At 37.8% G+C, this 23885-nt stretch overlaps 1 protein-coding gene across 3 annotated transcripts in view; it reads left to right on the forward strand.

Moving 5' to 3' along the window:
• Positions 1-23885, forward strand: part of TBC1D5 (TBC1 domain family member 5) — a 570856-nt gene that overhangs the window by 139061 nt on the left and 407910 nt on the right. For all 3 annotated transcript variants that reach the window (XM_045297525.1, XM_045297524.1, XM_045297526.1), the window contains exon 3: positions 5634-5758. The gene's annotated coding sequence lies outside the window, so the exon portion shown is untranslated. The remainder of the gene's footprint in view (positions 1-5633; positions 5759-23885) is intronic.

The raw sequence follows: 23885 nt of genomic DNA on the forward strand, positions 1-23885 counted from the left end.
TCTTGCCCTGTCCGACGTCTCCCTTCACCCACTTTTCTGTTGTCCGTCCCCCAGGGAGGAGGTCACATATAGTTCCTTGTAACCGGTTCCCTCTTTCCTACCCACTCTCCCTCCACCCTCCCTGTTTCAAGGCAGCATTTCTAAAGCCCAGATTATTGTCCTTCTTTTTATTGGAAACGACATGGCTGTGGATTCAGGTAACCTTTGGTTGGAAATGTAGCTCTTATCATTTATTGGCTTTACTAGCAACTTTGACCCTAAACTTTAGATTCACCTTTACAATTTTTTTGCATGCTAAGATTATTTGTAGAATGCTTAGCGCAGTTTGTCTACAAGTACACATTCCAGTAAATCGTGTCTCCTATACAACAATTTATAAACAAACTTCTGACCTGTTGCCATCAAGCCGATTTTGACAAAGTGATCTCATAGGACAGAGTGGAACTGTCCTAGGCTTAGCAAGGCTTTTTTAATCTTTATGGAAGCAGACTCCTACACCTTTAACTGGGGGAGTGGCAGATGGATTCAAACCACTCACCTGAGGGTTAACAGCCTACTGCGTGACCTCTGTGCCACAAGGACGCCTCTGCAATTTACAAGGTATAAATTGCAAATGACCTTCATGGAGTTAACTCTTTGTGGCTGAGCTGGTCAGTTTATGAAATACTAAAGGACTTTCCTCTGGGGAAAGAATGTCAAACTTCATTAAAAAAATAGCCCTTAAGTAGCTTTTAACTCAAAATGAGCCATGTGCCAGAGTAGAACTACTTCATCGGGCTTCCCAATCACCCATATCCTTGTAAACTTAAATTTTAATTTAGCCAGATTCCAGACATTTAAATGGAAGTGTGTACAGTTCCTTTCCAACAGGTAGCCAAGTCGAAATGTGGTTCTTTCCCCCAACACCTGATCTTCTTCCAGGGCCCCCACCTCAATAAATGGAACTGATATGTATCTACCCACCTCCTCCACATAGTCTACATATTTACCAAGTTTTGCTTCTTGTTAGTATGTGGCTTGCTTTCTATGCTCCCTTCTCCCTCTTCATCACTATTACCCGATTGCCCTCCCTCAGATGGGCTGCCAGCTTTCATCTGACCCCTCCTCGGCTTCCTCTCCTGGCTCATCTCACAGTCCAGCCAAACTTGATGTTTTGTTCAAAGCAAAGTTAATTGTTATATCCTATTTAAAATTTCTCAGGGACTATGCCTTTTACTACCCTGCTTTGTTTAGCATGCATTCCCTCTCCTGCTGTGACTGGGTCCTACTTGATCATTGTCTTTGAATGTGCTGGTTGTCAGGCCTGCTTTTGGGCCTTCAAGCTGCTGTGCCCCCCAGACGGCAGCATTTCCAGACCTTTCAGATCATGTCTTCAATGGCCTTTGTTTTCAGGACTGGTCCCTGGGCTAACTCCTGTTAAAGGGTTCCTGTTTAAAGTCTCATGGCTCCATCTTTTAAAATAACATTTCTCTGTTTGCAGTTAGTGTTTCGGTTTCGAGTAGAATGTCAGCTCCTTGCGGGCTGAGGCAGTTTCAGAGTTTGCAGAGTCCCAGGACTGCCCGCATAGTAGATCACAGATCATGCATGGATGCCTGAAGTGGCTAATTAGGTAATTAAAACACATAGCAATCGATTCTGAAGTGGAATATTGGCATTGTTTTGGGGGAATATGTTATTGTAATATTGGTTTGATTGGCCTCCAATTTTACTGTTTCCTATTGAAATAGACATAAGTAGTACTGTGATTATTAACTACTCAGTATAGATTGGAGACTTCCCAGACCTTGCTTGTACTTGAAGGGGCATTAAGGAAAAAGAAAACTTTCCCCCCTTTTCCTCAATTTCCCAATTTTTTTAAGTTTTACAATTCAAAAGTTACATAGCTGGTTTGTATATACTTGTTGACATTCATATATTAAATGCGTTTGTTAATTTATATTGCTGAAGAAATAGAAACTGAAAGCCCATCTGTACATGCAAGCTAAGGAAGAGAATAGGTTCCAGTGCTTAGGAAGAAATCGAGAAGGCTGCGATTCTTTGTGCCTGACTGTTGCTGGCATATTGAAATGCTCTTTGTGAAAACTCCTAGCACTTTCATATTTTTTTGAAAATTAGTTTATACTGTTTAGATTTAAAAATTAGTGCTTTCAATAAGATTTTGTTTTCCATCTCTCCTGAATTCTCCCTAGAAGTGTGCCACTTCAAAACAGAGGCACAGTCAGCAGGAAAAAAGAGGTGGTCTGAGCACTTATGCGTTAAATATGCATGTTAATTAGAAAAAAAATTAGAAAAATATGAAAACAGATGTTACATAAATTATTGCAATCCCAGGGCAGCAGTAAGTTATACACTGACAATAATTTTTATATGTGCATGTGTATATCTATTTCTAGATTTCTTAATATTTATGCAATTCCTAAGAGAATAACCAGAAAAAGAACTGGTATATCTTTTCACTGTAAATATTTTTCACGGTAAATATTATTTCTGCATATGGATTGTTGAGGAAGTCCACTTGTCTCCTGTAATCTTACTGTTGAGGTGGTCTTCTGTGTTTATTAATTGTGTCCATAAGTTTTCTCCCTTTCCTCTTTTCTTGGTTTCTCTGGTGGTGTGTGGATGCAAGTCTTAGGGGCCTATCTTGTCATAACAACAAGGTTAATTAGGACCTTGCAAATGTAAGATGTGTAAAATCCCATGTAAATAGTATATTAAAAACTAAACAGATTACAAATATTCAACATGGCATATCGTGCTGTTAATCTTTTTCTTTTTTGTTATTGTCAGATTTTCTAAAGAAATAAGCCATATTCTCAGGACAGTTGTGACACAGTATTATGAAAACATGTATTAAGTAGTTCCAAACATAGTATTCATCAAATATATATACATTGGATTAGTTGAAAGATATTTGAATATCCCTCTAAAGAGCCATCTGTAGAATAAAAATGGTATTTTTATATACATATGTGTATGTATACATACACAGACATGAAAAACAGACATTATTATTTTAGTGGTATGGTAATTTTTATTTCAACCATACAAGACTAACCCTGTAAATTTATTGATATCTAAAGAGTGACTGGCAATATTTACTTATTCTCCATGTGTGGCATATTGAAAAGTATAATTTATAAAATTTCATATACATTTGAAAGGTAAAATCGAATAGGGCATGTAATATTAGTTCCTGGAAATATCTTTTTTACAGATAGATAAATAACAGATGCATTTGTGTTTTTTGAAAAAGTACACTCTTGTCATTTGGTTTTGCATAGCATGTGATGCCAAATTGTGCTTGAAGCACTTAATGTCTATGAGGTCTCACTGTGTTTAGCTGTTACTGTCGTCGTTGGGTTCCTTCAAGTCACCTCTGACTCCCTATGCCATCCTCACAATTATTCTCATCTGTGAGTCCATTGCTGCAGCCACTGTGTCCGTCCACCTTTTCAAAGGTATTTTGTGTGTGTGTGTGTGTGTGTGTGTGTGTGTGTGTGTGTGTATGTGTATCACACTACTTTACTAAGCATAATGTACCTTCTCCAGGGACTAGCCTCTCCTGACAACATGTCCAAAGTACATGAGAATAAAGTCTGCTACATCTTGCCTCTAAGGAGCATTCTGGCTGTACTTCTTACAAGACATATTTGTTTATTCTTTTAACAGTCCTTTTATTTTCAATATTCTTTACCAACACCATAAGTTCCAAAAGCATTGATTATTCTTTGGTCTTCCCTATTCAGTGCCCAACTTTCATATGCAAATGAGGTTATTGAACGCGTCATGGCTTGGGTCAGGCACACCTTAGTCCTCAAAGTAACATCCTTGCTTTTTAGTAACTCTAAAGAAGTCTGGGGCAGCACACTTACCCAAAGCAATGCATCCTTTCATCTCTTGACTGCTGCCTCTATGAACATTGCTTTGGATATAAGCAAGACAAAATCCTTGACAACTTTTCTCTTTTTCCCATGATGTTACCTATTGGTTCAGTTGTGCGGATTTATGTAGTTTTGAGTTGTAATCCATACTAAAGGCTGTATGTAATTCTTGATCTTCCTCAGCAAGTGCTTCAGGTCCTCCTCACTTTCAACGAACAAGGTTGTATCATCTGCATATGGGAGGGTGTTAATTAGCATTCCCCCAATCCTAATACCCCATTCTTTTTAGTATAATCCATCTACTGGAATGATTTGCTCAGCATACAGAATGAGTAAGTATGGTGAGAGGATGCAAACCCTAACATACACCATTCCTGATTTTAAGACGTGCAGTATTTCCTTGTTTGGTTTGTGCAGCAGCCTCTTTATCCGTGCTCAGGTTCCAGTGAGCGTAACGTAGTGTTGTGAAGTTCCCATTCTTTTCAAGGCTATTCTAGTATGTATGGTTCACACCTTCGTACAGTCCAAGCTCGGATTATTAATTGATGCTTGCACCAGTTTCTTCTCATTTTGAGTCATGCCCCATCAGCAAAGTAAGGTCCCGAAGGCTTAACTTCTCACGCTTTACTCTGTCTGTGTCCGTGGTTGACTCTACTTTAAGAAGTCAGCTCTTCTTCAATCATATTTAAAGTGACTTCCAGCCTGAAGGACTCGTCTTCTGGCACTGTCTCTGACAATGTTCTGCTTCTTTTCATGAGGTTTTTCAGTATTTGACAATATTTTGATTCTGTCCATCTGGTTTTCAGTTGCCACTTTCTCAGAATTGGACCCTGGTCCTTCTTTGTAGCATGTTCTTCGTTTGGAAGCTCTGCTGAAACCTGTTCACTTTGGGTGACCTTGCCTGGCACTTGCAATGCCAGCGACACAGCAACATCTAAGTCACCACAGTGTGACAAGCTTGACAGACAAATGGTGGTGTTTGATCTATGTTTTGCTAGGCCTATGGTTTTCATTATGTTTTCCACGATGCTTTCTCAATACTACTTTGTTTGCTTGCCGTTCTGAGCCACGAAGTATACTCCATCAGGTTACCAGCTTGTAGGACTTAACAGAAAAGGAAATCTGGAGAAGCATCAATAAATATACTTATTTTAAGAGGAAATTTTTTTAATTGGATAGCATATTTGAGAAATTCAGTTGTCATTCTTTCAGATTTTGTATAGTAGCATGTATGCCAAATATGATATATGGGAATATATTACTAAAGGTGATTATAATATTTGCTTATGCTTTGGATTATGGAAGTTAATTTCAACTCAAAAAAATGTATACTTGTCATCACTGATGTATCTGTACTTTAAGCTTACATTTTATTAATGTGTTGGAATCCATTTTCAATGGAATTTATAAAAATGTCAAATTTCCAGTTTTTTATTGTATCCTTTTGTAACTTGATGTTGTTTTTCTATATTTTAGAATAGTGCATTTGATACTTAATTACTTTTATGACACTTCAATGATATGTCGATGAAATTGCAACAGGTGCTTTGTTTTGTTTTTTAAAAATTATTCTGGTTTATTATTGGTACTCTATATTTATCTTCTTTCAAGGACTGAAACTAGATGAACCAAAGAGTGACTAATGAGTAGGTTAACTTTCAACTCTTAGCATGTGTTTTGCATTGATTGGTTTGGGTCAGCATTCCTTCTAGGAATGGAGCATTTGAAGCTATCTTCTGTTTCCTTTTCTAGGTAGATGCAGTGCAGTGGAGGGAAGGCGCAGCCAGTTCCTGGTTCTTGATGCTCTTCTGATTCATTGATCAAGACACGCAACAAGAACATGCCCTCTTGGTTTGTGGATCAATAGAGTTTGAAAGGTATGCATTTGTTTATTCAAATGTGTGTTTAAAAATTGAATCTTCCTAATACTCCTTATCATAGTTGTGTGTTCTATAGGATTTGGGGGGGGGGTTGGGTGGGTGGAGAAAAGTACAAGAGTGTGTGCATGCATGTGCACACATGAACACACTTATGCCAGGTGTAGATGGTTTCTATAGAGATTAACCCCCCCCACACACACACACACCCATAAGCTGACTTTTAGCATTTTCTTTAAGGAACAGTATTTCTATCATTTTGTGTTTCTCTCCCTCACTCCCAATTTGGACATTCCTTAAAGGCTTTTTTTTGTTGTTGATGGTTATCCTCAACTTTCTTCTTTAAAATCATTTTGCTTTATTTTATTTCTTATTTTTTGAGTGTATTTTTTTTTAGGCAACATTTTTGGGCACATAATTTACATATCATACAACTCAATAGTTCAGTCATCCAATCATGTCAAGGAGAATTGTGTAATTATTGCCATATCAGTTTTAGAACATTCCCCCTTAAGTTGATTCTGACTTACTGTAACCCCATGTTTACAGAGAACACTGCTTTAACAGTAGCAGAATTGCAAAGATTAAATGAACATACAGTTGACCACATCATAGGAGTCATTCACAATTTGTGTGTGTGCGTGTTTGCAACACACGGTAACAAATACATTTTGTACATTTCAGTCAGTTCCCACAGGCACAAATACACATGGGAAACCTAAAGCAGTTTCATGAAATAATTATTACCCTAAGTACCTGAGGTTTGTGCTCTGCTATGCTTTATTACATTCTTTCTGTACTTTATTTATTATATACTGGTGCCTATAACTGATTTCTCTATCCAATAAATTGGTCACGTTTACAATTTGAAAGACCCTACATTTAGAGTGCTTGCCTGTTTTGCCTGACTGATACAGTTGGGAAGTAAAGGGAAACAGGAACTTGGCTTTTTGCTTAACCCAAGCTACTTCTGCTGCCCTCTCCGTTCTCCTCTCCCTTCCTATTCTTCAAGTACTATCAGGTGTCTAGGTAAAAGCACAGAGTAACTGCGGGAAACATCAGTTATTACCTGGGTCTCCTGTAGTCACAATAGAAAGAAGATCAGATCTCAACATTTTAAAAGGAAGGAAAATCTCGAATGGAGTCATCCCTTGCGTATTTTATTCTTTTCTTGGCCCTTTCTACCTATGTAGACTGCATATATGTGCCGATATCCTCAAGTCGTACTTGCCTTAACATATTTGCACTGTTTTAAGTCTCATGTGTCAGCTCAGGGTGGCCCAGATCCTTGGCCAATGTGATATTTTCCAGTAGTTTTTGCTATTTTATGTGCCATTAAAAAAAACAAACAGCAAATTCTCCCCTACATCTTTGGTTATAAAAGAAATATGCTGTACTTGTACATTTGGTAGGCATAGAGAAGTATCACCATAAAAGCCATACCCAGTTCTGGGTGAAGATGAAGTGATGTAACATTTTTAAATGAAAAATTATTTGCAATTTTGCTTTGTTTCTTTTAATATTACACTATGTTTAGTTTTATATTTCTACCATATTTTTGTGCAGTTCTTTGTTTTCACTGAAGTTTTAATCTGCCAGTCTCTTTATTTCTCAAAGAAGATCCATGCTTCTGTTTTTATTTATAATTTATCCTATTTGTATTTTCACACTCCTAAATCATACAATAACATGCTTGTGAAGTTGTCTGCTTTCTTATTTGAAGAAATTCTTCATTTATTTCAACTTCTATTTTAATGCAAACTACTCTTTTGCTAAAGTTTCATTTTCAGATTTTTTTTTCATACATTGCTGGATGAGTTCGTTATATATCCATACATTGCTGGGTGAATTTCTTATATCACATTGTTGTCTTCATTCTTAGACTTTAGTAAATAAATTTTCCGAAAGGTTAGATGGGATCCGAACTTTGAGTTGAGTAGATTCAAAAGCGCTTTTAGTCTCATGGTTGATTTTTCATTTAGTTGTTTTACATGTCTCTAAGTTTAGAATAAATTTCTTCAGAACTTTGAAGGCTTTTACTACCATTCTCTTCCTAGCTATATGATGGAACTGTTTTTTCTACCATCTATTATTAATCCTGATAAATCCAAAGCCAGACTGCTGTTTGTTCTCGCAGAAATCACGGTGAAAGCAAAGCAGGCAAAATCCTTAACTTGGTGAAGTTTACATTCTAGGATGAAGACAAGTAACTTCAAATATGCAATAGCTTAGTTAGTGATGCTGTGATGGGCAGTAAAACAGGAGGTGTGCGAGGAAATTCAGGGTATAGGGGCACAGGTGGAATTTCTTTTAAGTAAAACATTTTTAGTGAGATCAAATTGACCTAACATAAAGTCAGCCATTTTAAAGTTAATATTTCAGTGGCATTATATGCATTCACTTTGGCCAGATCATCTGGGAAGACCAATTCCTAGAAAAGAAAATTCTGTCCGGTACAGCAGAGGGTTGGTCAGAAAAAGGAGTATACTTAATGCGATGGGTTTATACAGTGACCACAACAAAGTACTCAGAGACATCACAGATTATGTGCATTGGGTTAGAGGCCATCAGTGTGGCTCTTCTGTCCGTGGTGTCTTATATAACATGTGCTGCTTGATAAGCCTGTGGTTACGGTCCCATTTTGTAGGGCAGGCTCTACTACGCTGGTGGACAGGAGACCTGAACTTGGGGGAGGGTGTGGGCCCAGCCACATCCTTTGATTCCTTGAGGGCATCTTTAAGACCCCATTTTAGAACTGGGTGTGAACCAGGACACACACTCTGTTTCCTTGATGACATCCTTATGACCCACCTTTGTACCAGGTGTCAACCAGACCACACCCTTTGTGTGTATTGTATATATAATGGTACCTCCAAACAGTTTTACACATTGTGTCACCTGGAGAGTGAAAGCCAAGACAAAAACAAACTTAGGGCCTTCAATCCAACGGCCTCAGGGAAACCTGATAGGACAGAGTAGAACTGCCCTGTGTCTGAGACATGGTTCATGGGAGTGGAAAGCCCCATCTATCTCCTGGATAGCTACGGGTGGCCTCGAATTACTGACCTTTTGGATCTCAGTTCAATTGAAAACCACCACAGATTTCCTTTATTTTCCTGATTGAGCTTTGTAGAAGCAAGAAGACTTACTGCAGCTTTTGGACATATGTTTTTTTTTGTTTTTTTTTTTCTGGCTTCTGCTTGCATCTCGGATTTTGGACTGAACAGCACCCGTCACCACATATGAGCCATTTCCTCAAAGTTTTGTGAGTTTCGGTTGGACATTGCAATGAGTCACAGAACCCAGGACTATGAGGGAATGTAGATCATTAAGGGAAGTAGTGGTTGGATAATGGAGCCAAATGATATCCGCCCCCCTTCCTTATTCAAAGGATGTATTGATAAGTATTCATGTGAAGAATGTAAGACATATTTGCGAACAATAACATTCGAGATAAAAAGTTTCGCATGCTCTTCAGTGGCAATGTGTTTTGCTTCTTTTCAAGAAAGGCCTTTCAGAACTCCTTATGAACAGCAGTTCTATGACACACCATGTGAATGAAAAGGAGGAATGTAAGGAGAATTCACTGTGCAAAGTAGTATCTTAAAAGAGTTGGACTTTGGGGACCTCTGCCATCTCTCGCTCTATGGAACTACCCTGGTGATAATTCTTGCAAAAGAAATCATTGCCACACACAGGACAGGACATTTCATTCTCTTTCACACGAGGTTACCATGATTTGGAGCTGACGCAATGACGGCTATAATGAGCACCTTCCAAGCTTGCACACCCACTACCTCCATCTGCTGTATCTACTCGTGTATACGCCGAGTTTTACAGCTCATTTTTAATGCAGTTTTTGGCCTTGGCTGATATTTGGGTAGGCTTATCCTCAAGTATATACGGTCGAAAATATTGACCAACTCAAAGGGCAGCGCCATGCCCATCAGCACTACTCTGCTTTCTGTCTGTGTGGACTTAGGTATTCTGAGTAGTTCCTATCAATGGAATCATCCAGTATGCAACCTTTGTTTCTAGCATTTTTCACTTATTAAAACACTTTCAATGGGTATATTGTAGCATGGATCAGGACTTCCTTTTAAAAACAATTGACATAATATCCACCTAACATACAATTAACTATTTTATTTTATATTTTTAAATCATTTTATTGGGGGCTCATACAAGTTTTATCATAATCCATACATCCATCCATTGTATGTCAAGCACACTTGCACATTTGTTGCCCTCATCATTCTCAGAACACTTGCTTTCCACTCGAGCCCTTGGTATCAGCTCCTCATTTTCCTCCTCCCTCCCCGTTCCCCCCTCCTTCATGAACCCTTAATGATTTATAAATTATTATTATTTTGTCATATCTTACACTGTCCGATGACTCCCTTCACCCACTTTTCTGTTGTCCATCCCCCAGGGAGGAGGTTATATGTAGATCCTTGTAATCAGTTCCCACTCTCCACCCGACCTTCACTCCACCCTCCAGATATTGCCACTCTCACCACTGGTCCTGAAGGGATCATTTGTCCTGGAATCCCTGTGTTTCCACTTCCTACCTGTACCAGTGTATATCCTCTGGTCTAGCCAGAGTTGTAAGGTGGAATTGGGATCATTTTAATATGTAAGAGTGGCATTCGCCGTGTTGTCCAATTACTACTTCAATATCAATTTTTAAAAATCACTCCAGGAAAACTATCTTGAACCCATTAACCAGTCATTCCTTACATCCCATTCCCATCATGCTCTGGCAACCACCAGTCTACTTCCTCTCTCTCTGGATTGGTCTATTGTGATATTTCACATAAAAGCAATCGAATAATATATGATCTTTTGAGTTTCTTCTTAGCATAATATTTTCAGGCTTCATTTATGTTATAGTGTTTATCAGAACTTCCTTTTTTTCTGACAGAAATATTCCATCATGTCTACATCTACCACAGGGTGTTTATCTCTTCTCAGTTGATGAGCAATTGAATATTTGTTTTTTTCATGCCTACTGTGAATAGTGCTATTATGAACATGTGTACTTGTTTGTGAGTTTTTCTCTAGTTCTTTTGAGTATAAATCTAACTGGGCTATATGGCAGTTCAGTATTTAGCTTTTTGAGGAATGGTTGCTAAGAAGGCTTCAGTGGAGTTTCTGGATTCTGATGGATTAGGATAAAAGGCTTGATAATCATCTCTTGAAAGTCAGTCGGTGAAAACCCTATGGATTCAAAGGGTGTGTTGCGCAACTTGTCTTGGGAGTGTGGTGCAGGTCCGAGTAGTATTTTGGCCTGTGATGGTAGTGTCACCATGTGTCGTTGTCCGACTTTAGGGACAGTTAACAATGTTTAACTTCTATGGTGAACTTGATGAGCTGTTGGTGAGGGTCATCATCAGATTTGTAGGTGAAAATGATTACTGACTACTAGATTGAGACTAGATTGTAAGGTACTGGATTGAGAATAGATTTTTAGGTAGCAGAAGAAAGTAGATAGATGACGAGGTGAGTTTTGTGGTTTGAACAATATTTGTTGATGAGTTGGATTTGATTTATGAGATAGAGAAGGCAGTAAGGCTTTGATATTTTGCTCTGAATATCATAAAAGAGTTTAATGAGAATGGGAATAGTATAAAAGAGGTACATTTGGGGAGGAGCAGTGGTGGATTTCAAATAATTTAATAACCAGTTTGCTGCCCTACTGACCATTTTATGTATAAAAAAAAGATATACCAAAAGGGAGCTTATTAATTCATACAATTAATACCTAAATGTGAACACTAAAAGATACACAAAACTAGACTACAAGAGAGTTTTAAAATATTAATGAAAAAGTATTAATACCTGACATAAAACAATACTGTTATTTAAGATATCTCCATAATGCTTCTTGATTGGTGTTCTTGCTTAGAATTTTCTTTGCTTTTATCCAACCATCATTGACTGTGTGATTTATCCTTAGCAATCTTTTTCACTGTAGCAGTAGGATCTAATTCCTTTAGAGGTAAGCCAATTAGACAATATTCATTGTATTTAATATATTAGAAACAAGGGACTTTTTTTCCTCTGAACATTCTGTTCATCTTTGTAATATGTTTCTCCACTTCTGTTAGACTCTCAGAAATTGTTTTGACAGTATTTTTAGCTCTTTGAACGCTTTCAGGAATTGCATAATTCACTTATAATAGCTTGTGGGAATGTGGGACTCAGCACAAAGCTGAAACGAATAAAAGTGTGTCCCCTTCTGGTTGTTTCTCTTTATATGTTTACTGAAATAAACTGTTTCTCTTTTTATTATATGTTTACTGAAGTAACAAATGCAAATGAATAAAAATATATTACATCAACAAGTTTATAACAAGTTTTATGAATTGATGAATGTAAGCATAGTTCCATCTATTCTTAATCCTTTGGATGAAATGAACATTACTGTGGCCCTTAGAATACATTGTTGTGCAAGATGAACATTAAAAAAAGAGTAAGGAATGTAAATTTGTGATTTCCATCAATTCCCTGATTACTAGTGCCATTTTCACCATCGGTTTGCCAAACTCAGCAAAAAATTAGGCATTGGTTTGCCAAACTGGTTAGAACTGATTGAGTCCCAGCATTAGGGAGGAGGTCAGGAGTTTGGTTTTGGACATGTTAAGTTGGAGAGGCCTATTGGGCCTTCAAATGGAAAGGTCAAGTAGACAGGCAGATAGGCTTGCGTGGAGTGAAGGGCTAGCTAGGTTCAAGGAAACACTGCATGTTGTCTGTAAATATTGAAAGCTGTAATACTGGATACAATTCAGCTAGGGGTTATTTAAGATCCTATGGGGTACTTTGAGTAATGGGTTAAGTAAAGAGAAATTAGCAGAGATGGCCAGAAAAAGAACATCCAATGAGGGAAGGCGAAAACACACTGGGCTTCATGACAGCTAATGCCTGTAACAAGGGCAGTGGTGATTCATTTGTCGAAATCTTACCTCTCATATGGGAGATCCAGATCTGATTCCAGCATTTAGGTCCATTGTGCAGGAGTCGGGGTGGCTCAGTACCAGCTGAAAACAAAGAAGGCAAGTGATGAAAATGTTTAAGAAAGCCCAGAAAGTCTGATTAGAATGAGTTCAAGGGGTGCGTTGGGTCCACACAGGAGTAGCACAATGATGTGAATAACCCAATAAAGAATAACTTTATGATGCAAGCCAGAATGGATAATTGTTGGAGCAATGTGTCCAGTAGAGAGATGGCCTTATATAGGGGCAAGCATAATGTATCCTTAATAATAGGAAGGAAAGTGATGGGTAAATCTATCTTTCAAAGCCCTCCATCAAAGATTACCTTGCCTGCAGGGTATATGACATCTAAGGAGCATGAGGACCATCTGATTTCTTTAGGCTTGTCCTCATTTGCTCATCCCTTTGTGCCTTTAGCTTGAGCTGTGTAAATGAATGGTGAGGAAAGAAAGTCTAGGTATTTTGTAATTTTTAAAAAAATTTATAGAATTAAGACATAGAAGGCATTTATGAATTATATATCTCTAGAATTCCAATTATTTGCTATTCATAATTTGTGAAGTCTCACACAATTGAATACCTCTGGGTTGTCAATAAAGCACAGGTAAGAACAACACAGTGTAGTCAATAAAACACATTTTTGTGGTATTCTCTGCTTTCAGCCAAGATCCATGTGATATTCGCATTGATATCCCTCACCTCGTATCCTTGACTGAATGTGTTTTGAATTTCTGGCAGTTTACTATAGATGTACTGCCACAGCCATTGTTACATTATTTTCAGCAAAATTTTACTACTTTGTGTTATGAAGGATATTGTTCACTTATTTCCACATTATATTTGATGTCACTTTTTTTTTTAAAGAATAAGCACTAATACAGATCTCTTCCAGTCCGTTGACCAAGTAGTTGTCTTCTAAATTTTATGTCATAAACAAGTGAGCATTTCTTAGGCATCCATTGGTTGAAATATATGGTGTTCTGTTAATTCTTGGAACTTTGTTTTTCTCTAATACCTTTAATACAGCTTGGGCTTCTTCCTATAATGCCATTGGGTGTTGATCTTATGACGTCTCCTGAAATGGATTATTGTTGACCAAGTTTTTTTTTTTAGTAAAATAACTGTATTTCTTTCCATCTTCTTTTGATGCTTCATTTGTCATTCAGTAATTGTCCATAGATTTTCTTTAGTGCTGCAGCTTGGGGCTTTAAATTGTTCTTCAGTTCTTTTAGGTTTAGGAATGCTGACTGCGTTAGTATTCCCTTTGGGCTTTATGAGTCCAAGCCTTTCACACATCATTATAACTCGTTACTATGTCTCCCCGAGCTGCCCTCCGAAAAGCTGTTGTTCAGCTCATGTACTTTATCATTTCTTCAATTCGCCTTAGCTTCTCGGCTTTAACAGTAAGTTTCAGAATCTCTTGGAATTTTGGCCTTTTATCCCTGTCTCATCTTTTTAATGACCTTTTGCTTTCTTCATTATGATGCCTTTGATGTCATCTCACAACCAGTCTTCTTCACTCACTCCTGTCCAGTGCATCAACTCTGTTTTGAAGTAGTCTCTGCATTCAGGTAGGTTATACTGAAAATCATACATAGGCTTTCATGAACTTATTTTCATTTTCTTCAGTTTCAACATGAACTTGAAAATGAGCAGCTGGTGGCAGTTTGTCCTGCTCTCTAGTCTTGTTCTGATGAATGATTATGCAAAGGCATTCAACTGTGTGGACTAGAGCAGACTATGGATAACACTGAGAAGAACGGGAATTCCAGAACCTAACTGTGCTCACAAGGACCCTGTATCTAGAGGGAGAGGCTGTCATCCAAAGAGAATATGGGTTTACTATGCTGTTTAAAATCAGAAAAGATGTACAGCAGGGTTGTAAACTTTTACCATGTTTATCTATTTGATGTGTATGTCGACAAAATAATCCAAGAAGCTGGACTTTGAAGAGAAATGCAGCATTCGATTTGAGGAAGATTCATTAACAGCTGCGATTTGCAGGTTGACCCTGCCCTGCTTGCTGAAAGACAACTTGAAGCATTTACTGATGAAGTTCAAGACTATGGATTCACTTCAACATTAAAAAAGAAAAAGTTCTCACAAGTGGACCAGTAAACAACATCATGGTAAATAGAGAAAGAAATGAAATTATCAAGGATCTCATTTTACTTGGATCTACAATCAGTGTCCTTGGAAGCAATTGCATTCTCTTGTAGATAGGGGTCTCTATGAATCAGTAGCGAATTAGTGGCACTGGCACAACTTCTTAACACTTCTGAAGAATCTCAAGTGTATAACTCTCTCTATAGATTTGTCTAGAGAACCACCATGCGACATTAAGGCCAGAAGCAGGACCATCTGCTTCCTCATACCAGCCTTAGGGAGCGTAGGGCTCAAATTTATATCTCAGAAACATGACAAATTACTCTGCAACCTAGACCCTTAGGATTGCTTGAATTAGGATGAATCCATGAATATAAAATCTGCAGATGTCAAAGGTCTATCAATTTATTATGACCCACATTTCTCCTAGTCACTTTTTTGCCAAGATACACAGTTGAATAAGCTAGGGTATAATAATGGCATTAGAATTCTAGCATTTTCCTCATGGTTTAGTGGGATCACTGGGACGTATTTCATGTGCTTCTGAATTACAATAATCATGCTCTGCCTACTTGTAGTCAAGCCCCCAGGTCTCTATAGCAATGATTGTATGTACTGTGCATGATGCCATATTCAAGCTGCTTATATGTTAACCTCCAATATTGCAGTGCTTTTGTTAGGGATAATCCATGAGACAGGAACAATTATATGGTCCAAAATCTGAGCGACCTTATGCTTGCTATTCCTCATGGCCCCAGTAATGCTCTATGTGTGCGTGTGCACGCGCGCACACACACACACATGCACAGACACACACACTTTATTGTAGCCCTACCTTTCCTTAAAAACTGGCCTAGTTTTCTTAGTTACTGAACTGGAAGACAATTTGAGTAACATGTCCTCTGCATCCATATATTCACAGGGCCACTTCGGACACATTTACTGATAACAGGCTTGGTGTGTTGTCTTTGACAGCACCTGCTGTTATGAAAGTGATGATAACAAATAAGACTTACACTGTTTATAATCTTGTTTTGATTCCCTGTAAGATGCAGTCTCTCACTTATATGATTTCTCTTTAAGGAAGAATAAAATTTTTCCTCATTTTCATTTGGGGCCTGTTCACTTGCTGTTGTGGTTGGGCTTGAATTATATCAGTGATTTGGTGAGGCTGCCCATCACTTACTGGGCTAATTTTGGGTGGGAGAAAGTCCTCAGGGAATTCTTCTCTTACAGGTGAATGGTCCTCATGTCACAGCATCTTCATCATCTCCTTAGCCTATCTCTGTTGAGTGGCTTTGCTACTTGACATCACAATGTTGGTCTTCATTCATTTTCTTTGGACATGGAACTCCTTCTGCCAGAGCTTCATATGTACATTTATTTAGTGGGTTGTTGTGTTTTCATCTGGGCCCTATTTTCCCTGTTTAGGTTGCCGACTAACACCATTCTCGGGGGTTGTTTGTAAGTACAAACAACTTTGCAAGAAATGTTAAATGTAGGAAACCAACCCAGTGACAAGGGAACAACACGTGAACTAAAAATCAATGGAGAGAAGGGTGTAGGGTGCCTAGTGGGACTTAATCAAGGGCAATGTAGCAGCGAGGAATTACTGAAGCCGAATGAAGGCTGAATATGATAGTGGGATAAGAGGAAAGTAAAAGGAAATAGAGGAAATAATCAGGAGGAAAAGGACATTTATAGAGGCATGTACATATGTAAATATATTTATAACAAAAGGAGAATAGAACTATGTACTCATATGTTAAGAATTAAGGTTGCAGATGGACATGGGCCTCAACTCAAGTACTCCCTCAACTCAAGAACACTTTGTTCTAACAATCCGGCATTCTGTGATGCTCACCTTCCTGACATGATTGCTGAAGACAAGATGGGTGCAGGAACAAGTGTGGTGAAGAAAGCTGATGGTGCCTGCCTATCAAAAGATATAGCGTCTGGGGTCTTAAAGGCTTGAAGATAAACAAGGGGCCTTCTAGCTCAGAAGTAACAAAGCCCACATGGAAGAAGCACACCAGCCTATGTGATCATGAGGTGTCGATGGGATCAGGTAACAGGAATCTGAGATCCAGAACAAAATCATACCCCTTGTGAATGTGGGGGTGGGGTGGGGCATGGAGTGGAGACCCAGTGCCCATCTGTAGACAGTCCCCTCACAGAAGGGTCACAGGGAAGAGATGAGCCAGTCAGAGTGCACTATAGCAATAATGAAACACAACTTTCTCTAGTTCTTTGGTGCTTCCTTCCCTACACTATCATGACCTCGTTTCTACCTTAGAAATCGGATTAGACCAGAGCATGCACACTGCTACAGATAAGAGCCTGCAACACAGGGATAGATAAACCCCTCAGGGCCAACAATGAGAGTAGAGATACTAGGAGGACTAGGGGAGCGTCAGGGAGAAAGGGGAAATCGGTCACAAGGATCAAACTATAACCCTCTCCCAGGGTAATGAACAATGGAAAAGTGGGTGAGGATCAATGGAGGACAATGTAAGATATGGGAGTAATACTCTATAATTTATCAAGGGTTTGTGAGGGTGGACGGGTGGGGGAGGGAGGGGGAAGAAATGGGGAGCTGATATCTGGCGCTCAAGTGGAAAGAGAATGCTTTGGAAATGATGATGGTGGCATATGTGCAAATGTGCTTGGCACACTGGATGATTGTATGGATTGTGATAAGAGATGTAAGAGCCCCCAATAAAAGTATTAAATAAAAAAATCCCAGTTATTCATTCTCATGCTCAGTGTTCCCTTGCAAGCTAGGCCTAATACTTATCCTTGTTTTCAAGGCCACCCTAAAACTTTTTCATGTTAAATAAGACAAGCTGTTATTTCCATGGAATTTTGTGTGCTTTATTTTCAGTAACACACATAAGGGTAGATATTCTTAAATATTTTTCAGTGAATTGAAAAAAAATGTAAGTGTAAAAGATGTTCAGGAATGTGAAAGAAGGTGAAGGAGTAATTCTCCCTTTATAGACTCTGAAATGTCATCAGCTTGGAGAGGGGAATCATCGTGAATTAATATACTCATTGAATCGACAATTTTTTAAAGCGGTTTACTTTGTGGCAGCTATTCAGCTAACTGAAGGAGTACTTGTTAAACAATACCATTTTCAGATGCTTCGCTTTTTATATTGGGAAATGTAAGGAAGATCGATTTTCTTTGGCCAAGTGTATTGTGAATTTATAGGATTTTCACAACCTGTGCACTAGATGTAAATCTCACCTAATGTGAGAAACAGCCAATGCTCCGTAAAAGTAAAATGTGAACAAGGCAGAGTTTCATTGTCACCTCCTCTCCCTCTTACTTCTACATGGCCTTTCATGTGCGGTGAAGCTAACTAGCATTTTCTCTTCCTCCTCACTGTTCTGCTAGTCTTCCATGGTACCTCCTAGATAAGAAAGAAGTAGCAGTGTGGCTGTTAAATTATAAGGCAGAGGTTACATGAGCCAAGTAGTCAGAAAAAATATAAAACTTTTATACTTGAAGCATGGCTGTGTTTTGCTCAGATGCATTTAAAAAGGATTTTGCTTAAACTTTCATTGAATTTGTAATGATTGAACAGTTATGGTACTAGCATTATTTTTATTATTGAGACAGGCTTCTTTCAGTTGTTAAAATGTATATTCACAATTTTATAAATAGGTAACAATCTTGCCTCAATTTAGGAGTTAATGTTTTTTTCAGTATACTAGTGAACATTGACTGAAGACATTTTTAAAAACCTGAATAATTTGAAATATATTTATAATCCCCATTTTAAAAATATTACATGCATTGTTGGATTATTAGAGTATAGGATTAGAAAGCTGGAGTTTTACATGTTCAACTTTAAGACTTGCAAACATGATTTTTTTTTAATTAGAATTAACTACTTTTCCCCCGCATACTTGCCATTCTGCTACAACTGTCTGGAATAAAAAAAGTAAAAATAAGTAGCCATTAAAAAAAAGTAGCCATTTCTTACATGATTACATGCTTTATTTCTGTGGATTGTACAGAAAAATTAAATAGCTTCAAAAAGCTATGTTATAGCTAAGTAGGGTTATTAAACAAAATTCAAAACCATGGGTTTTTTTGTTTTACATTATTAGACTAAGAATACTTTATAATTTTGACAAATATTTAATATTTTGTAAGATGTACATACTTTTTGTTAAATCTTATGTGTTAATCTAGCTTCCCATTGAAGTCCCCAATTAAAAGGAATTGTGTACTAGTAAGGGTCTAAAACCTTGACATTATTTTAATCTGATAACAAATGAGTTTAAGTTGATGTTCTTTCAGTTGTTGGCAACAAATCTAAACCTGTATTTTTTGGATTTATGAGGATAAGTACTGCTTTGGCAATCTTGTAGATCCTCAAGAGAATAGTTAAACAGTGATTAATCATTGTTTCTTCACTGAGTGTGCAGAAAAGAATGGAAAAGCTGCATTTCACACTTCTGAAGCAATTAATCCCCATGATCTTAGCCAGGTTTGTCTTGTAGATAAGTCGGGATACAAAACGGTACCTAATTTATCAATGTATACATGCCATAACGTATAAAACACACAATTTATTTCATATCATTTATAGTCAAATGTAAAAAGAGTGACTTTGCCACATCCAAGAGTGTTTCCTACATTACCTTCATATAAGCTAAGTACCAGAGATTACAATGGGATTCCTGTTTATTGTGCACATCTGGTGCAGTCACTATGCATTTTCTCATTCACTTGCTGGCATTTTTAGTGATTGTGGCATAAATCACCTTGCTAATCAGAAACATAAGTGACGGGAAGTCATCTCCTTTTTTTGAACAATGGGAAAAAACATATGGCTTCTTAGACAGGACTTGGCTGTTATACTATTTATGTGGCATTATATTCTGTATTTAGAATTTCATATTAATTGCAGCGGTTTGATTGAAGGCATTGAACCTTGTGGTCAGAAAGTATTCTATATTGTTTTCATAACACAAACAAGGTAAAATGGCATGCCATGTATTAAACAATTCCTTGCGAAATGAAAACTACTTTTTAAGATTAAGGTGAAGATTAAGTAAAGAATAAGTAAAGAATAGCTGCACATATTTCAGACTGTGTGGGTATTTACACAGATTAGAGATGCAGTGATTCCAGTTGCACATCTTCAGTTATACCCAGTGTAAAACCTGGGTTGGAGGAAGATTTATTGTCCATTACATGATAAGATATTGGACAGTAGTCTGCCTTTTTGAGGGGTGGGGTGGGGTGGGGGCATTTGTATTAATCTATGCTTGCAGCAACATTTTATACTCACTTTGGTGTCACCCTTCATCTGCTTTTTTAGAATTATATTTCAAGCTCCATTGAAATATTGCTGACTTGTTTTTAGTTGTAAACTGCCTGTACTATACCTGAAAGTAAAAGGTGAAATAAAGTTTTGTAAAATTTCATTCAATCCACATGTGTAGACTTTACAGCCTGCCGCAGTATGTTTGTTTCCTTTCTTATAGGAAGCTTGCTATAAGTTTGAAAGTAGCACTCCCCCCATTAGCCTCCACCCCCTCAATAATCACTTATGCCTCGAAAGGAAAGGGGTGTCATAGCCGTCTATCTTTGCTTGACTTAGCTTCCTATGCATTCCCTACCACTTCCGATTTGCTTAACCTTTGGTGGCAAGAAGTGGCTTGTTTAAAATACATAGCTGAAAATGAATATTTACTTTATTCTGAGAACTTTTTGTCTTTTATGGTTTGTTTTTCTGTATTACATATGGCTATAAATGAAACATGATTTTTTGGAAACAAATGCATCAGAGCCTATTTATTCACATGTGTGTTACTCCTTTTATAGTCCCCTTGGGAAGATGTATACATAATCCATTTAACCCAAGTGCTTTTACAATGTCTACTTTTGAATTTTCTTCAGTGGGAATTATATGTTGCTTCCCAAAATGAATACTTTGAAGGGAGAGATTAATTTTGTATACATGTACACCATGTACATTTTAACTTTTTTTGTTTAAAAAATCAATTAAAATAGCTTGTTGTATACCCTGTAGATAATAAGATTCTGAATAGAGAGAGTTTTGAAAAACTGCATGGATTTCAATAAATGGTCACATGTATCTGTTTTGTTTTCAAAATCCTATATAATAATGCCTCAAGGACTACCTGCAGCAGGAGTCCACAAATTCAATAAATATAACAGGATTCCTCCCCACCCCTTGTCATTGCCCATTGCAGAAATGTCACTATTCAGATTCTCTACTAAGGTACAGTGTAATATTTTTAAAAATATCTTGGACTAAATAAGGCCTGCTTTCTAGCTTGAAACAAATGACCTAAACTGTAAAATGACCGGAAATGTATACTGTCTTGCTTCAATTATTGATCATTATTTCCTTCATGCTTTTAAATAAAGCTTCTTGTCCTTTTCCTCTTTTTAATAAGTGATATATCTCATTGAGATCAATTTTAAAGCCTTACGTTTTTGTTGACTTTCTTCTTTGTTCACCAAAATATAAAGATTTCAAGTAGATAAGATGTTTAAATCCAAGAAGTAAACCATTTTAATGGATGGCTAAAATTACCCAAATGAGGAAACAAAAAGAGTTGTATTTTTTAGTAAATGAACATTTTGGAATTCTTTAGCAATGATGCTTTGAGGAAAATTTCTTTCATACAGTGCTTGATGGGAAAATATGGATTAGTCACCTAAAGTCCATCCATGTTCATCATGCTTCTAAAGCCTGTAATTTCTAAATGTATGTCAGTTTTAAAATTAAATTGACCAGTAATGTTGATTTTCATTATATGTTTTATTTATAATTTGTTATTTTCGGAGACTTTCCATTATTACTTTCCACCCGCCCCCAGTCTATTTTCTATCTGATGCACCCTGGTGAGGCCTTGGCTAGGCACTTACCTGCTAACTGGAAGAGCTGTGGCTCGAACTGACCAGTGCCTGCACAGGAAAAGAGGTACAGTTCTCCCGTAACGATTACAGCTTAGAAAAGCCTACGGAAGTTCTCTTCTGTCCGATAGGCTCACTACAGTTTGGAATCGACTCGAAGTCACCACCAGCAGCAACGTTAGTTGTCTTATTTACATTCGCATTATGTTGACACATAGGAGAGAGCCTCCGAAAAGTTCGTGGTAAAATGGAATTTAAATATATTTTGATTTTTCTATGCACTTTTTGAACACCCCTCATATTAAACTTCAAAGTAGATTCTGAATTGCAAGGAAAAGTTCTTGCTCTTTCCTTCTGATCTTACTGTATAAAGAAAGAATGCTCCCATCTTGAGGCTGGCTTTATTAGTCCCCGACAGTCTGATTCCTGCTTACTGTCCCTCCTTTTCTGTCATCTTCCTCCTCCTTTGGAAGTTGCGGGAAGTGCCTCGTGGAATATGGACAGAGTCGATGTGCCTGTGGTGGTGTAAATAGAGTGTCTTACGCTGCAGGAGGTGCTGTGAGTGGGTGGTGTGACGATTGTTTCCTAATCACAGTGAAATTCAGATAAAATAATAATTTATGAAATGTTTCTGAGAGAAGAAGGCTTCTACCCATAAGTGGGAAAACCACTTTGAATGATATGTATGATTTAGAATGTATAACGTGAATTTTTAATGGAATATATTAAGTAAGAGAAACATGGGACAAGAAAGAGTATTTATTACATGTTTAAGCTGCTTTATGCGTGTGCATGTGTGGGTGTGTAAGACTCGTCTGGATAGAATGCTTTCTGTTGTGTTTATTGCAGAGGTTAAGCTGTACCTGGGATGGTGTGTGAGGAGCAGGACTGGCCTGCCAATAGTGTTTGCAGGGGAACAGAAATAAACTTCAGAGAAGAAAAATAGAGACTATGCAGCCAACCCAGGTGATTAAATCACGATTATTAGAGAAGCAGCCTTTCTGAATTCCACTTGATGGCTGTTTGATTTACTGGTCCAGAGACATATAGAGGTAGAAAGATGGATGCTGGCCTGTAAGACAAAAAAAAAAGTCAGAGTGAATGGAAGAAGCCTTAAGGCCCACTGGCATTCTCTGAGGCCAGGAGCAAGATGCTCTCTTCTTACAATCTACTCACTGTCATTTTGCGGACTGCAAAGTGATAGAAAGATATGGGGTGCCCTGGGTGCTATCAGTGTTTCCTGGCATAGAAGTACTTAGGGTCTTTAGGGTAGAGGGGAAGCAGGACTCAAAGGGAGTGGAGGTATGCAGCAGAAGCTGCTTTTAGTAATTGTTAATCAACACTAGTGACCTGCACAACATAGGCTCTAGGAGGAGTGAGGAGGGGGTAGTGAGACCCACTCAAGCTTAATTTGGAAGCATTGCAGCCAGTAGACCTTAAGCACCACATAGAAACAAAGAGGGATGGAATAATTGACATGCCTTGTTATGTGACTGTTAACTAATTGGTCTGGTTCATAGATACCTTCGAGATACTTCGGGATGGCATCCAGGTATTCTGGAGAAACAACTTATACAGGCCGTCAGCAAAGGGGGGGTGAAATTGAGAGCCAGCAAGTATGAGTTATATTGATGTAATAATATCCCCAAATTTGTTGAGGTCCTCCGAATCTTGTCTTCCTTTTTACTTATTTATTACCTATTAAAGGCAAGCTGTGTCTGAAGTGCTGGCTGTACAACGTTCATATATGGTTCTAACAGCCCTCTAAGTGAGGTGGCAAACAAATACATATTGGAAGAAGCACACCAGCCTGTGTGATCTAAGGAGTGTAAATAACATAATCCAAATCAGAAGGAGGGAATGATGTCAGAATTGTGAAGGATTTGGAGGACACGGTCACCCCAAATTCATTTGTCGGGTCCACGCTTGGACTAAGCTTCTGATGATTCCTTTCTGACCATAATCAAGGGATGTGAATAGTCTTGTTATCACACAGAGAGCATTGTAAAGTCAATTATGGCAGATATAATTAGGTTAAAATGTAATATCTTATAATTTGATATCCCTTTCAACCTATTTTAGATTTGTTCTAGTTTTTATTTAAATCAATTTATTGGGG

Source organism: Echinops telfairi, unplaced genomic scaffold, assembly GCF_000313985.2.
Source record: "Echinops telfairi isolate 266 unplaced genomic scaffold, ASM31398v2 ScPeMD7_7420;HRSCAF=8458, whole genome shotgun sequence".
Taxonomy (NCBI): domain Eukaryota; kingdom Metazoa; phylum Chordata; class Mammalia; order Afrosoricida; family Tenrecidae; genus Echinops; species Echinops telfairi.